The sequence below is a fragment of the Falco biarmicus genome, chromosome 2, assembly GCF_023638135.1.
Source record: "Falco biarmicus isolate bFalBia1 chromosome 2, bFalBia1.pri, whole genome shotgun sequence".
Lineage (NCBI taxonomy): Eukaryota > Metazoa > Chordata > Aves > Falconiformes > Falconidae > Falco > Falco biarmicus.
In genome coordinates this window covers 33,217,742-33,232,804 of record NC_079289.1, presented here as the reverse complement: position 1 = coordinate 33,232,804, position 15,063 = coordinate 33,217,742, and the positions used below count along the sequence as shown (strand labels likewise).

At 40.6% G+C, this 15,063-nt stretch overlaps 1 protein-coding gene across 4 annotated transcripts in view; it reads right to left on the bottom strand.

Annotated features, from left to right (window-relative positions):
• The window catches only part of ENOX1 (ecto-NOX disulfide-thiol exchanger 1), a 369,768-nt gene that overhangs the window by 143,464 nt on the left and 211,241 nt on the right, over positions 1 to 15,063 (bottom strand). The window contains exon 4 of one of the 4 annotated variants that reach the window (XM_056329606.1): positions 10,127 to 10,237. The exons of the other annotated variants lie outside the window; for them this stretch is intronic. The gene's annotated coding sequence lies outside the window, so the exon portion shown is untranslated. The remainder of the gene's footprint in view (positions 1 to 10,126; positions 10,238 to 15,063) is intronic. 4 annotated transcript variants of the gene reach the window in all.

The window sequence follows — 15,063 nt, the reverse complement described above, 5'->3', positions numbered from 1 at the left end:
CTTACACAATTCTTCTGATATTTTGTTTTATGAAATGAATAGTAACACCTTTGTTCATTGTCCATTATGCCATTAAAAAGCTACACTGTCATCTTATTAACTCATAAAACATATGCTGTGATATTAAGAGATTTCTCTTTGCACTATATACACAGGAATATGTAGGTTTTTGCATAGTTACGAAGGATCCTTTCCACCGATTTTCACTGAAAAGCACTTAATGAGCAAATCATGGCCATATTGATAGGACTAAGACAACTTAGAGAAAAATCACAATATATTTACAGTTTCCCTCTAAATTTAACAAAGCAAATTTGCACAAAACACATTTTCTGGAAGAACTATTCATTTGAGATGCTACATTGCTTAAATCGTCTGCCTGAACACTTCTTGAAGATAACACATGGTACACACAAAGACCAGATTTCCCTTGGAAAGCAGAACACTGGAAGACTTCAACAGCAGAAAAAGAAAAAAAAAAAAAAAAAAAAACAACAACAAAATAAAGGTCTCCAAGATAAACAGGTGTTCTCTTGTGATGCTCCTTGAAAGGTCACCCAGTAATATTTCATGCTAAATCCCAAACTTCACTGGCATCTCAGAGCAAAGTCTTAACAGGTTACAAATGTGCTTTTTCTTTTGTGTATATTTTAGCAGCTGCAGTCTGAATATGCTGAAGTCTATAAATAACAGAATCTGGAGGCACATTAAGCAAAGCATTATAGAAGTCCAGCTTGGTTATTGAAAAAGCATATGCAGTTCCAAAATCATCTGGAAGGGGAAAAAAAGCACAACTTTGCAGGCTAGCAATGCAGTGCAGCCTTGTTAAAAGCAGGTCTGATTATTCCTTGAACACAAAATGCTGTTGTGAATTGATGATTGCATCTCCGCTTTTCACTCTGCCAAGACAGCTTGCAATTGTGAATCACTTGCTTCCCATTTAAGAGGACAGTGGCTTACTGACTATATTAGGCCAATCCTTCCCTTAAAATCCTGCATTTTAAGAATTTATATTTAACAACAACAACAAAAATATACTGAAATCTTTTAATTACTTACAACAGTATTTTAATAGCAAAGACTTGAATCACACTGTTTTCTACAAAAGGCCGCTGACTGCTTTAGAAACATGACATCCCACAGCACTATATTGCAGATAACAGAGAAAGCACCCAAAGCAGGTCTTGAGCAAACACACTTCAGCAGCTTCACTGGAAGGCTGAATACTGAAATGAGAGGTGCTGAAATGCCTCCTTGATACCATAGAGTACCTGGACCAGTCATTATAACTGGGTTATACATGCTGTTTCTTATCTATCTGGGCTTGAGGGAATGCCAATATAAACACATCACAGTTACCAAATACTTTCTCCCACTCTATCATACAATGCCCTTACCTCATGTTTACTAGAGCTACTTCAAAGAGCTGTAACATAAAGGGTTGTTTGGATGTTGGCTGTTGTTTTTTTAAAAGAAACAAGTGAAGAAAAAGCAACAAAACCTGAAAACAATGAAAGACTAAAGCAAGCTGGGACACACTTATAGAAAAAGCATGTTAGCTTCCTGGCTAACCTAAAGTGAAATCACTCCCATTCCACCTCCTGAAAAAGTGAACAGCTTGATGGGTAAGCCCTGTCTGTGGCAGAGCCCCAGGCGTGGCATCACACAGTCCACCAGAGGCAGGGGAGCCTCATTATTGAATTTCCAAATGAATACAGGCTGCTTTCTTCTAGCCCCTGAAGACCAGGAGACAGTTGAGTTTCACGTGGCAACATTATGTATGGAAAATCTATTTTAAGTAACTTTTTAGAGGTTTCTAAAATGCATTCATTATCATTTTTCTTCTCCTTCGAAGACTGTATAATTGAACTCCTGGAGTTAAAGCAGCCTGTCTTCTCAGGCAGAGATTCACAGGGAAAAAAAAAAATCCTTGTCAATCAAACTATTTTAATATTTTTAAAATACACTTTTATCATTGGACCAAATCGTGACAAGAGGTGACATCCAAGTGTCCTTGGTTAAGTGCCTGGGTGATCTGCAGAGCACTTTTTTGCAGAGCACTGAAGTGATCTAAAGTCATATTGATCAAAATTTTATGGAAGAACATCAACTATTCTTTCAGTGATGGCTGCTAAGTGAAACTCTGGAAAAAAGGTTTAGGCTTGTTTTGTTTGTTTTAATTCAAGCTTTCTGGTGATAAATTCTGCTTAAGAGAAAAACTCACTATCTCTCCTATCAACTTACATCTGTCTGCACTCCAAAAGCTGCCATCCCCTCTTAGCACATCACACTCAGGAACTTTTCTCCAGCTACAAGCTCTAAATTGGTAGTGTACTCCCTGATCTCATTTACCTTGTATTCCTTCCATTCCTCTTAGTATATCTCCTGTTCTTCTCGATTTACCTCACAACACTCTTTCTTGCTTTTCTTTGTATTTTTTTTAATTTCCATCCACTGACTCCACACTTCCCCTTACAATGGAGGCAATGAAACACACCTTGGATGTACACATCTCACTTCTTGGGCTGGAAGTCTATTCTGCAGTTTTGGATATGGACATCTGCTTTGTCAGACACCCATGGGATGAGCTGGGCTGAGCAAATTGTGCCTTGGGAGCCCAACCACGACTCAGCTACCTGCATGCTATATAAATCCCACAAGACACTCAGTCCCAAGGGACTCGGCTCCCACTCCTGTCTTTTGCCTGCCTGATAACTCCAGCACAGTGAACCTCAGGAGAACAGAAATCATGAGTCAGTCTGCAATAACTCATAAGAATGTCCCCAAATACAGATACATATGGATATTTAGAGAGATGGTTTGCTTTCTGGTTTTTTTCCTGCCTATCCCCAGTGAATATACCAACATATGACTATTAGTGTTTGACAACGGGAGCTGCCCACTCAAACACATTTCCTACAACTGTGATGCTCTACATCTGCCTGTTCTCTGGAAAGAGAATTCATCCTGGACCTTTTCTTCTTACTTCCAAATGAATCTCTTCTCAGCCCCATTTCTTTACCAGATGCATAACCCCATTGCTCCTTGCAGCTCCTATTTTAAAGATCAGTGAAGACCACCCACCCCCCTCAGCTACCACAGTCCCCTATCCTTGCCCAGGCTGCTACTGGCTTCCTTTATCCTTCATGCAGTGCTTGGGGGCAGCATCTTATTTTGATTAGGAAGTGAGGACAGCCACAGGGAGCTTCCTTCTGTCCTTTCCCTTCTCCTGGGTTGTTTGCTGTGGGTAAATGAGGGGGACAAAGAAGATTTCCCACCTCCCAGAGGACAAAACAGAGCTTACAGGCTCTCTGTTCTCCCTCATACCCATTAGATTTCAGCAGAGGTTGAATTAAGTTGCTAAGCTGAGCCAGGAATTTTGTCTGTTTTCTGAACAGTTGTGTATGGGATTACCAAAAAGTTACTGCAGGACTGCAGGTTTAGGAACATCACATACTCTGTGGCTGTGGTCTTCTTCAAGGACACTTGGACACCTTCTTTCTCTTCCATTGAGGACAAAGTAATCCCATATTTAACACAAACTCAGATTAGGAGAATAGTAGTTACTGCGTATCAGCTATGATCAGGCAACAAAGATTACTTCCAGGCTTCTCCCTTCTAACTAGCTGTCAGGAGGTCAGGGCAGAAGCAGCTTGAGCTGCAGATCATGGTGAATATAATGATGCTAAAAGCCCTCCCCCCTCCCTCCAGGTGGTCCCACTGTACCTTTACCCAGCCAACAACCCTTCCGCTCCCCTTTCCCTGTAATGCTTTCTTGTATGTGCATTTGTTTTCTCCAATTTCAATTATAATTCTTCAGGGCAGGAAATCATGTGGATTTTCCCTCAGGCAGGGCTAAAACCAAGAGACCCGGCACTCTGTGCTGTAATTGGACTGATGCTGGCTTTAGCCAAGAGCTCCCCCAGGCAGGGATGTCAGCGAGTCAGTGATGCAAGGCCACGCTACTGCCAGGTTTCTGCATAGCACCTCGTGTAGCCAGGCTTTTGTCCCCTTTGAGACTTTTAAGATGCTACTGCGATGTAAAATTAGGAAACTGATCATGATAGCACCCCCCTCCCTCCTCATGCAGGCCCTCTGCCCCTTTCACGTAGTTAATAATCCTTTCACCCACCATTTTCCAAAGTGTTGTAGATTTGTTTGTCTTGTCTTATTTGAATTATAAGCTCTTCAGGGCAGAGAATTTGCCTTTATCTATTTTAGTAAAGTACAATGTAAATTTACTGCACTATATAAATATTTTCTAATAACAAGGGCAATAACAAGAATACTGTATTTACTTTACTGCAATACAGTATTTCCAGGCTTCAAGATACAATCAGAAACAACCCAAAGTCAACAATAAGACCAAAAGATTTGCAGAACCTTTGGCTGTGAAGCAGAAGCCATGAAGTCACTGTGTGAAACTCTGGTAAATTAGTTACTTATATTCATACATAGCAGTTGTTACTGCAGCAAAAATCCTTGCAAATTGGCCCTCTGGAAAATATAAAGCAGAATGTAACCAGTGTAAACCAGCAGAGCACTGCTTCACATGTGTATTATAAGGGTCACAAATGGCCTTCTAGTTACTTTTTAAACAAATGCAATGTTAATACTTTCACTGCACCATTATGAATAAAGCATTTGGCCTGTAGCTATGAATATGGTAACTGATGGGTTTTGACTTGTTTATATCATCATCCAGGAAACTTCTCTACCATGCTCTCCTGGGACTAAATCTTGACTTTGCCCCTTGAATGTGCAGAGGACATAGCCCATGTAGAGGGCACTGGGGTGCAGCAGCTTTTTTCAGCTTCCCCTGATGTAGCTCAATGGCCACCAGTCGATACCCTCCCTACAGTAGCACAGAGCTCTTCTGGCACACAGGAAGGAGAACAAGGCACCAGGGTCAGTGTCCATGCCTTTCTGGCACCACCCCTGCTCATGTTGTTAATGGTTTCTTTGCTCTTTTAAGGTCCAAAGTAAGAAATTAATCAAAGTAATCATGATGATGCAATGGATTAAAATCATGGGAGTATGAACTGGTCTTGTTTATCCAGGTGATACTACAGGAGGTGCAATGCAGACGCTGTAGAGAAAAAAGCCCTGTCCTTTGAATTTACAGTCTGAATAGAAAATGTTTTGTGAGACTGGTGTATTTCTGTCTAAAATATATGGTTTAATTTAGGAGGGCCCAGGTGACACTAGTGGCGTGTGATATATAAGTGGTAGGTTAATGACCTCTATGTACCTTCTTGCCTGAAGCTGAGAGCAACAGCAAGTGGAGCAGTTTGAATGAATCTCATTTATTATTCTTTTAATTGCCTGCTAATATTTCTTTCAGTAGGAAAGACTAATAGACCCCTTCTTTCTCCAAATGCCTTCCAAACTATCCAAAACTGCAGTTCAGCCAAAACAAATAAGGGGTCTTCAGTTCTCTAGAAATGGAAGAGCAACTGGATGGGGATCCAGGAGATAGTCATTCTTAATATAGCTCTGCAACAGACCTTGGGCAAGTAATTTAAACTGCCTATATGCCTTGATCCCCTACTCATGAAATGGTGTGATACTTTCTTTATCCCACACTTTATTAATCTTTCCTAGTCAGACTGTTCTTTTTTTATGGGGTATGTCCAGCACCACAGGACCATAACATGGACCTGCAGATAAGGCAGGATTGCATTAGGTCAAGGAATATTGTTTTTCCTAGTAAAAATCAAAACCCAAGCAGAAGAGAACAACAACAGCAGCGAGACAATGATCATAATTTCTTATGGAATCACTGTCTATCTGAACGTGGAGAAAAAAGCAAGTTTCCTTTAAAAGGACTTGCAATGAAATTCGCACTCTGTCAGGTGTAAATTACAGCCTGTATCTCATCTTGTTCTATCTACATCTCCTTTCTTAGTCATGCATAGCAGCAGCGTACAAAAATATTTCCTGCATGTGATCAAGCAAGTATGGGCACATAAGATACAAACAAAATATGAGACTTATATAAAAAAAAATGTTTACTGGTATCCTAAAAGAAAACTAAAAGTTTGTAATCATGCCATTTCTCAATCAGATAACTCATTTACTTGGGAATGCAATTGTGCTTGGGAACACAATTCAAATCCATGAAATATGTTCTTTAGAAAGTTACAGGGAACTGAGGTAGCTAAACATAAAAGAAAAAAATAAACCAAACCAAACCAACCAAACAAAAAAAAAAAACCAAAACAAAGCACCAACAAAAAACAGGAACATCATTATATTGTGCAATCACAGCTATAGTAGATCACTTAAATTGAGTCCTGATCATAATAGAGCTGTTCAGTGGAACAGCATGGGAGATATGCTTTTCATCTTCTTTTTCCTTGGTGTTTTACACAAGACCTTCTCAGTTTTACATGAGACCTTCTCATTACATATGCTTCATGACATCTAACAGATTACTCCAGGCAAATATCCATACACCATACTAAATGCTGCAGAAACCCAGTTTCATCTATGCTCATCTTTGCAACAGTGAGCTCCTCGCCAAGTCCCATGGGTTGGTGACACTGCAAATTGCACCACTAGCACACAGTGAAGCACCACCAAGTTCAGGAGGAGTCACCAGATGGAGTTGTAGCACATTTTTGTGTCAGTCCACATTCCAGGGTACAAACAAGACTTCAACCTTGGTAGAAATTCAATCTCATTAATCTTCTTTAGGACAACTGTGGCTAGGGGCTAAGGAAGCAGTGCATCCAGTTTAATTACATGGCCAGAAATGCCTGAGCTAGGAAATTCTGTCTTTTAGGTTGGCCATTTCCTTTCATTCAGGAATAGTTTTAAAAATCTTAATTGTTAAGCTATCTATACAAAGACTATGCCTAAGCCTTACTACTGATTAAACCTCCAAACGCTTATCAGTTGGTAAAGACTTTATATATGCCACAGCTCAGAGGAGAAGCAATAATTTCCTAGATGATAATCAACCCCCTTCGTTGGGCACTCAAGTTACAAATTTGCTTATTCAAATAGTGCACAAATCAAACAGCTTTGTATGGTTCTCAGTGAAAGAAAAGAGATACCATGCCTGCTATGAATGGCTACAGATCCTCTGAAGAACCCGCAGACAAGATACCAGATTTCCCAGCACAGTTTTACCACTTTTCAGGATAAGGCAATCAAGCTTTGGCCCTTAGCTTCCTAGTAAGCAACACCTGGGCCAGTATATTCAGCTTAACTGAGATCCAAGCACGTTTCTAAAAGCGCTTTAAAGGTGGAAAGATCCCTGCTTCATCTCATCTCAGTGGTACTAAGATTCACATATGCAGATCCATGACTGAGAATGGCCTGGCCTCTGTTAGCATTAATTGAAGCATATTAAGAGACTTGGCAGAAAAAAAAATATCCAAATTTGAAATGTCAAGAGACAGATCCATCAAGTTTCACACCCTGTTGTTATAATATACCTTAATTACAGTTAATTAGGAGATATTGTTCCTGATGGAAGAGCATCTGACACAGTTTTTGTGGGTGATTAAACATAGAATAGAATCTGATGCATTTGTTGAATGTGGGATCTGTTTATTATGACTCTACAAGTCTATCTAGAGTATCATTCCTATTACATAGCAAAACGAAAGAAAGTCACAGGCCAAAAATATTTCCCTCGCCTCATGATGCTTTAATATTCTCTGCTGTCTTCTTAAATTTTCTGCTGTTGGCCCCTTAGGACTCTAGAACCTGATCCAGCTGCCACTGAAGTTAATCAGAGACTTCTCAGTTGGTTCAGCTGAGCCACATCAGATCCCAAATGAACAGCAGATAGAGGAAAAGGCTGAGGGAAAACAAGTGTTACAGGATTGACCTCTGGAAAAACAATGCAGTTGGACACAATGTCAATGAGGCCTTCAATACCGTTTGTGAAAGAGTAATCTTTGATTTATTTAAGGAGTGCTATTAGCTGGAATCCTTTCCTCAAAATACAAAAAGTGAAAACCTAGACATGAGCTCAGCTTCTGCTGCTGTCAATAAGGCTTGCTCACACTCATTGATCTAAAGCTGTATATGACCCTGAGAATTGTTTTGCTGGGCTGCCTGAGATCATCGTTCATGCCTAGAACAGAAATGGCAGGATTGGTTTTATCACTGAAAAGTAAAGCGTGCATGTCTTCTGCCTGAAAGGTAACAAAATTAATATCTGTTAAGTAATTTTTTTCTGCAGTGGAAAAAAAAAAAAAGGGCAGCATTATTGGCTAGATTACTTCTATTAGAAAGTCTTGTTTTTCACAGACTCTATGCACACTGGTTTCCTAAACACTCATTTACTCTGAACTGCAACAATTGTGATAAATCATCTTTAGTGCAACTACATGCTTTCGGCAAAGATTTTTTATTTTTATTTATTTATTTTTAAAAGCAAACCCACTCTTTTAATATATTTTTCCATTTCTAGTGATGGATTTTATCTTTGGTATGTGATCCAGCTATTTAACTACCTCTCACCACTTCTCCCATGAATTGTTTATACAGCAACTTGGCAGCATAATTTGCATATCACAGGAAAGATCCCATTACATGTTCCCAGAGGTGCGGTTTCGCCAGCTTTATCACTTTCTGCCACCTATGCATATCCCTGAAACAGAGTGTCTGGTTAATCCAGAAAGGCACTTCTTGGCTGCCAATAGTAATTAAACATTAATGGTGCAGTTACAAAATTTTCAGTCACTCAAAACTTATCTCCCCATTGTCTTTGATAAATATAATACCTAAAAAAGATATTTATCTTTTCATGCAAAGTTTTCTGCTGCAGGAAGATCACAGAGCATTACCTTTACCGTGTTCTTTTCAGCTGTTGCAGACTTGACCTAAAATAGTTAGACATGGAACAAATGCACAAAGAAAGAAAAGCTGAAAAGAAGGGAAATGAGCTTAGAAACAGAGTAACTCAATATACCACAGAAAAGCTGGAGAAGACTGTGGGCTGGACACAGCATTTGCTCTTCACACTCTTATTAGGTGACTGAAGAGAACAATGGCTCTAACTACAGGTTTCTTGGTGATTAAAAGCCCATGTTTGGGTGTATTCCAGATTATTCTTCACCCATTGTATGAAACATAAAGAAATGACAGCAGCATAACTTTTGCTGAGAGGAACACTTACTCCAAGAGCACTCTAACCACACCAAAGCATACAACTGCTGGGGATCAGGGGACAGAAATTAAAGGGAAGCTGGATCCACACCACAGTCAAACACCAATGAATTTCCTTGCACAAAGCATTGCTGCCTTTAGATGTTTTCCCAATAAGCAGACAAACAGTCCTGTGCCTTCAAATAGTCATCCAACATACATTTCAGGGGAACAAACATTGCAGGTACTAAATCTTGCTACCTTTGATTGTTCCTGCGCAAACCTGCCTTGCAGTGAAAGACTACACCCCTGAAATTTCAGAAATGCAAACTCAGTTTGGGTGAAATTTGGAGTCTGAGATCTAGAGTAGACTTCCTAACAAAAACAGCCTTCTCAGAAAGTACCCCCAGCAACCGCAGCAGCACCCCTCAGTTGCACACAGTGAAATAGCTGCCCTAGCACCTTTCTCTCTAGCAATGACAAACCCACAAAATCCCTAACGCTGCAGAAGGCTAGAAGGGAGAGAATGTGTTGATTCACTGACAGAACTAAGGGGCTATTGAATCAGCAGCCTTTGAGTCACAAAGCCAACCTCAGTGAACAGTGATTGAAACTTGTTATATCTTCCCATAGCTCAAGAGCACGTTATATAGCACATTAGCCAGCAGCCACAGTGACAGAGCAAAAGGCAAATTAAGCACAGCTGTCCCCTCAAGTCCAGGGATAGCCTGGTGGGCATGAAGGAAAATCTGAGCTGTTCCTGCCTGTTTAAGAGCATTTAGTTTTTGAGCCTGTCAGCATGATTCCTTTTTGAACGCATTGTGTTTACTGACATGCCACCCTGACATTTTGGTTTAGTAGTACAAAAAAAAATCCCAAATCAAACTAAGAGGTAAGGTTATAAAATCAAATGTGATGTTTCCTGCATGTTAAAAGAAGTATTGCTTCCACAGAGACCTGGAAGCTTGAACTGCTGCAGCGCTGTGCCTGTACACGAAAACCAAAAAATGGAACTGACCTGGGTTTCATGGTTCTAGCGTGCCGTGGCAGAGATCCTGGCACTACTTCCAAATTCAACGCTCAGATAAACACAGTCGTAGTTTCTTGAAGTGGATGCTTTTAATGCAATCTGAAAAGGGTGAGAGAAAGGGCATATTCCTGAAGCCTATATTTCTTAGGTAGAAATAATTCTGCCTGGAGAAGCTCGGCTCGTGACTTTTTGCTATTAAGACTGTACAGGAGAGAGGGAGCGTCTTTGAGTTCACATACTTAATGCTCAGTGGTGTGTCTACAGGGTGGCAGGAAATAAACAGCAGCGAGGAGGGGTTAACCAGAGACCTGCTGGCTAAAATCTATGCGCCTGGAAACAGAAGGGAGAAGGCTCCAAGGTCAGATATAATTTAACTGTTTCTAAAAGGGGGATCAGCCACAAAGCTACCAGGCACAAAGATGCCCATCACAACATGTTCCCACTTTCCATCACCCCCCTAAATCTAGACAAGCAGCAGTGTGCATGTCATGTCAGTCTTTCTGAACTGATCTAGAATATCTTCCTAGTCTGCAAATCAAGCACCACTGCAAAGCACCTGTACAGTAGAACGAGAACAAGAGGAGAGAAAGATAAGCCACCTACGCATGGATCTCCATCAGAATACCTAAAACTCCTCAATTGCACCTCAACATGTATCCTCCATCGTATTTCCTAAGACAGCTGTGCGCCTTTTGGAGAAATGCCACCATCCTGTCATAACTGCATTAAGGGAACATCCACGCAGAAGGTCAGATGCAAGTAAAACTGTCTCTGAGTCAGATCTGGGATGGCAGAAAATCCCTTTACTTGGAGCCTGTCGACCAAAATTTCACCACTGCTCCAATAGATTTCCCCTTTCTTCACAACTGACGCAGCAGGCAGGAAAGAGAAGCGTTTGCTGAAGCCATCAGCAGTGGATGCAGACATTGGTCTCAAGTCGGGCATTGAGCACAGCGTAAGTCAGAAAGTCCACACATGGGGAGGGCTTGAGAGAAGGAGGGAGAGCACCTGTCTATTATGCTTGGAAATGGGCAGAGGAAGAATGGGCAAAGCTATGCTTTAGAAGAGCTTGTTCAGCTGCAAGATGTAAAGGATACAGCAGACATTTTCCAGAAGATCTGTCACAAGCACTGACACTGGCAGAAATCAGATACGGTTGAAGACAATTTGCTAACAGTCTTCTCACTAATTTTTCTCAGAGAAAGACCTGGGGTACTGTCCCCCTTCCAAAAAAGCCTCAAACTCTGTAACAGAATTACTGGACAACAGTATTGAGGAAACACCCGTTGTAATGGTGAAACATACTGTAAAGCATAATGTAGTACTGTGGTTGCATACATTTTTTGCGTACAGAGTATTTATAGATGCTAACCCAGGCATTTTCATATCTCTAGGTATTTACTCTATGCTTGCAAAATGAAATGGCATTTTTCATCCCATCTTGACTGGAAGAGAGAATACATTTAGGTTATAAATTGTTTAGAATTACTTGTTAATGCTATCAGGTTTTCTGTATCTGCTTGTAGGAGGGACAGAAGGGAGATGGATAATGCTTTACACATAAAATCATAGAGGAGAAAACCAGAAAGCAAGCTTTGTTTTCAACATGTTTAAACTGTTCAAAATGACAGGAATCGGTTGCCTTGGAAGCAGATCTGCAGCTGAATGAAACCTTTCACCTGTCCAACATATGAAATATTTATTATCTGAGGGTGACTAGAGATTAAATAAAGCCAGACATACAAGCAGAAAGCAGACTCCGGCTCATCACCTCCATGAATTTCACAGGTCCTGTGGTAGCCAGATTAGATTTTGCCAGAGAGAGAGGAAAGTGAGCTCAATTGCAGTATTGAGTCTAAGGAGAAATAAAACAAGAGGAAAGCAATGCCTTAACTTTATATTCAATTTAACCAGGTTACTGAAGCACAATCCTGATGCTCCTCCTAGACTGTGTTTAGTAAGGCTGGAAAACGTTGTAATTTCCAATTAGAGAGAAGAACCCACTCTCTCTTTAGATAATTACTTTTCCTATAGATTATTCTTGACCACTTTTTTCCCCATAAAAATTGCCTGGTGCTTTTGTCTTGTAGAAGTTGTGGTTTGTTCCCGCTCCCCCCCCCCCCCCCCCCCCCCTTTTGTGTGGGTTGGAATTAATTTATAATAGGGCTGAAACTTGGCAGAGATCCAGACACAATGATCTGAAAAATGTTCATACTAAAATTCAGTGATGGGATTCCGTGTTTATTTTACCTCAGAGCCTCCCTGAGAATTCGGTCCTGCAAAAAGGAGCATAGTTGATGCGCAAGTGGGTATGTAATCCAGTTTGCTTTATTTTTCAGGAAAAAGACTTTAGACATTTCTGTTGCTGCAGACACAACCCCCAGTATGAACAAAAGCCATACCCATTATTTAAGAAAGTGATATTTTTGCATAGCTGCTTTCAGCAGTGAATCATGCTTTGAAAGAACCTTGACGTTTTTGCCTTTTATTACATTTATTTTTTTCTCGAAAAATTTGGATTTCCAAGGCCTTTGGCATCCTTGCTATTGCTAAACAGCTTTAACGCTTGCATTCAATAGGTGTTGAAATTAGCTAATTAAGCTAAGAGGTAAAAATAAAGACTAAAGTCCATTGTCACCACATCCTAAATTGTACCACAATATAGTATTTCTGCTAAGTCTGTGTGTGTGTGTGTGTGTGTGTGAAGCGACTGAAAAGTTGTAGAGAGTTAACACACAACACCAAAATATGATCGCTCCTTTCAGTTCATGCCACTTCCTTATCACACTCTACTTGGCAATTGCATGAAGATTTTAGCAGTAAATACTGGATCAGATAACATCATTTCGAGTCAGGATTGCAGGCTTTTGAGTGCTGCACAGAACTGGTCCTGCCCTAACAATTAAGATGGAAGTGAGGTATGAACAAGATGGGAAGGTGAGGAGGGGAGGAAGAAGAGAGCAAGAAAAGAAGCAATACTGTATCTGAACAATGCCATTGTACAAACTGCACCACCACGGTCCAAAACCCATGCATACAGTCCTGGAAAATGGGGATTCCTGGCTTCACAGTGGCAGGTAACATTTATCTCTAGTCTCTTTCACAACACAACAGACCTTAAAATATTAACCAGTCCTCTGTTCCAGTTATGCTGTTCTGGCACTAGTCCTTAATAAAGTGTGTTTCTGATCCTAGGCAGAAGCATTTCCCCATCCCCAGCACATAACACTTACTTATACGCTCAGGATAGCAGGGTTTTTCTAGACTCTGCCTTCATTTTTATTGCTTCTGTGCAAACTACTTCTTCCATGTCTGTTACAGTCCCTTCACCATCTCACAGAGGGCTGTGCTTATGCTTTGCCAAGTTTGCCAGAGAGAGGTTGCTAGGCTCCAAGTGTACCAAAAAGTGCAGAACGTGCCTTCTTTCCTTCCTTTCCATATGCCTGGAATACCCCCCTCCTTTCCCACCGTGGTACATCAAGTACCTTCCCTTTCTTTCAGAAAGCTGAGAATCCATCTGTTCGGCAAAGCGCTCCATCTGCAACAACAGCGAGTCCAGTGATGTGCTGCCAATATTTCAACAAAGGGCTCCTCTAAACCCATTCCCCTGTGTCGGTAACACAGCCCACGTCCCCAGGGCGGGGATGCTCGCAGACAGGAGGCGTGTGGGACTGGCAGACTCTATTAATTTGGTTTTCCCGTTTCAACAAAATGCTTTCCCATATCCAAGGAAAGAGGCAGCAGCATTTGGCAAACACATTTCTGTTACGTGCCTTCTACCAGAAATGTTCATACTTTGGTCTTGAGGAGAAAAGGGGGAAAAAAAGCACCACTTCGTTGAGAGAGTTGCAGTGTGTGGACCTGGAAAAAGTACAAGGGATGAAGATGGTAGGGAGGGATTTGAATCCCTTTCAGGGACTGCTGAGGACTGTATCTGTGTCAGGCAAATTAGGGAAAGGGCACCAGATACAGGGAAGGAAATTGTGCCATATTTTCCTTTCAGCATGATGCTAGCAAAAGGCTGAGCTTTGCAAACATGACTGGTATGTCTGAGGACAGGGGTGAGGGAAGAGGGTTCAACAGTTAAGGCAGGCAGTTTTTCAGAAGGCAAGTGTACAGCACTTTTGCCATTCATGCTTCTGTATCAGGCCTGCATACATATAATACAGTGTATAAATACATATATGTATATATGCATGTGTATATAAATGTATGTGTATTAGTTGCTTTTAAAAACTTTGGCTACTGCATTTGCTTCATATGTTACCCCGTCTCAGGCATTTTAGAAGTCCAGACTTGATAGCTATCCGTATGTGATTTATACAGGAGTTGATACATTGCCGGCCAAGATGCTTTTACTGCATGTACTTTGGATCACCCACTTTTTCTGTCGCTGTTTATAAGTTGCACAGCATAGGTTTATGACAAGTTGCAATCACATATAAGTGGCCAGCTGTTAAATTACATTAAACTCCCAAAGTTTTCAAAGGTGACAGTGTAATTAATTTGCTATTTTTTAAATCTGTAATTTCTTAAATCCTTTGAGGGTTGCCTAAAAAATCAGAAGAACTCTCTGCACTGGAACACATAACCTACACCAACTCTCCTATCTTGATGTGCTTTTTAAATTGTATGTAAGCGAAATAACAAAAACCTTGGACTCGACAATTCAGTATATCCTTCAGCAGATGAGTTTTGCTGGTTTTGAAGAATTTAGAACACAAGTCAGTGGTTGCCATCATGTAGTTTAGCTTGATAACATTAATCTATAATACACGCACAAATTATCACACTAAATAATCTGTATGTACATGTCAGGAAGCAATTTAAAGAAACGTTTTTTGGTTTTGTCTATTTTGGCTGCCACATAGACAGCAGTGTCGAGTCTCTTACCTAAAGATGCAGGCAGCACTAAAGCATCTGTC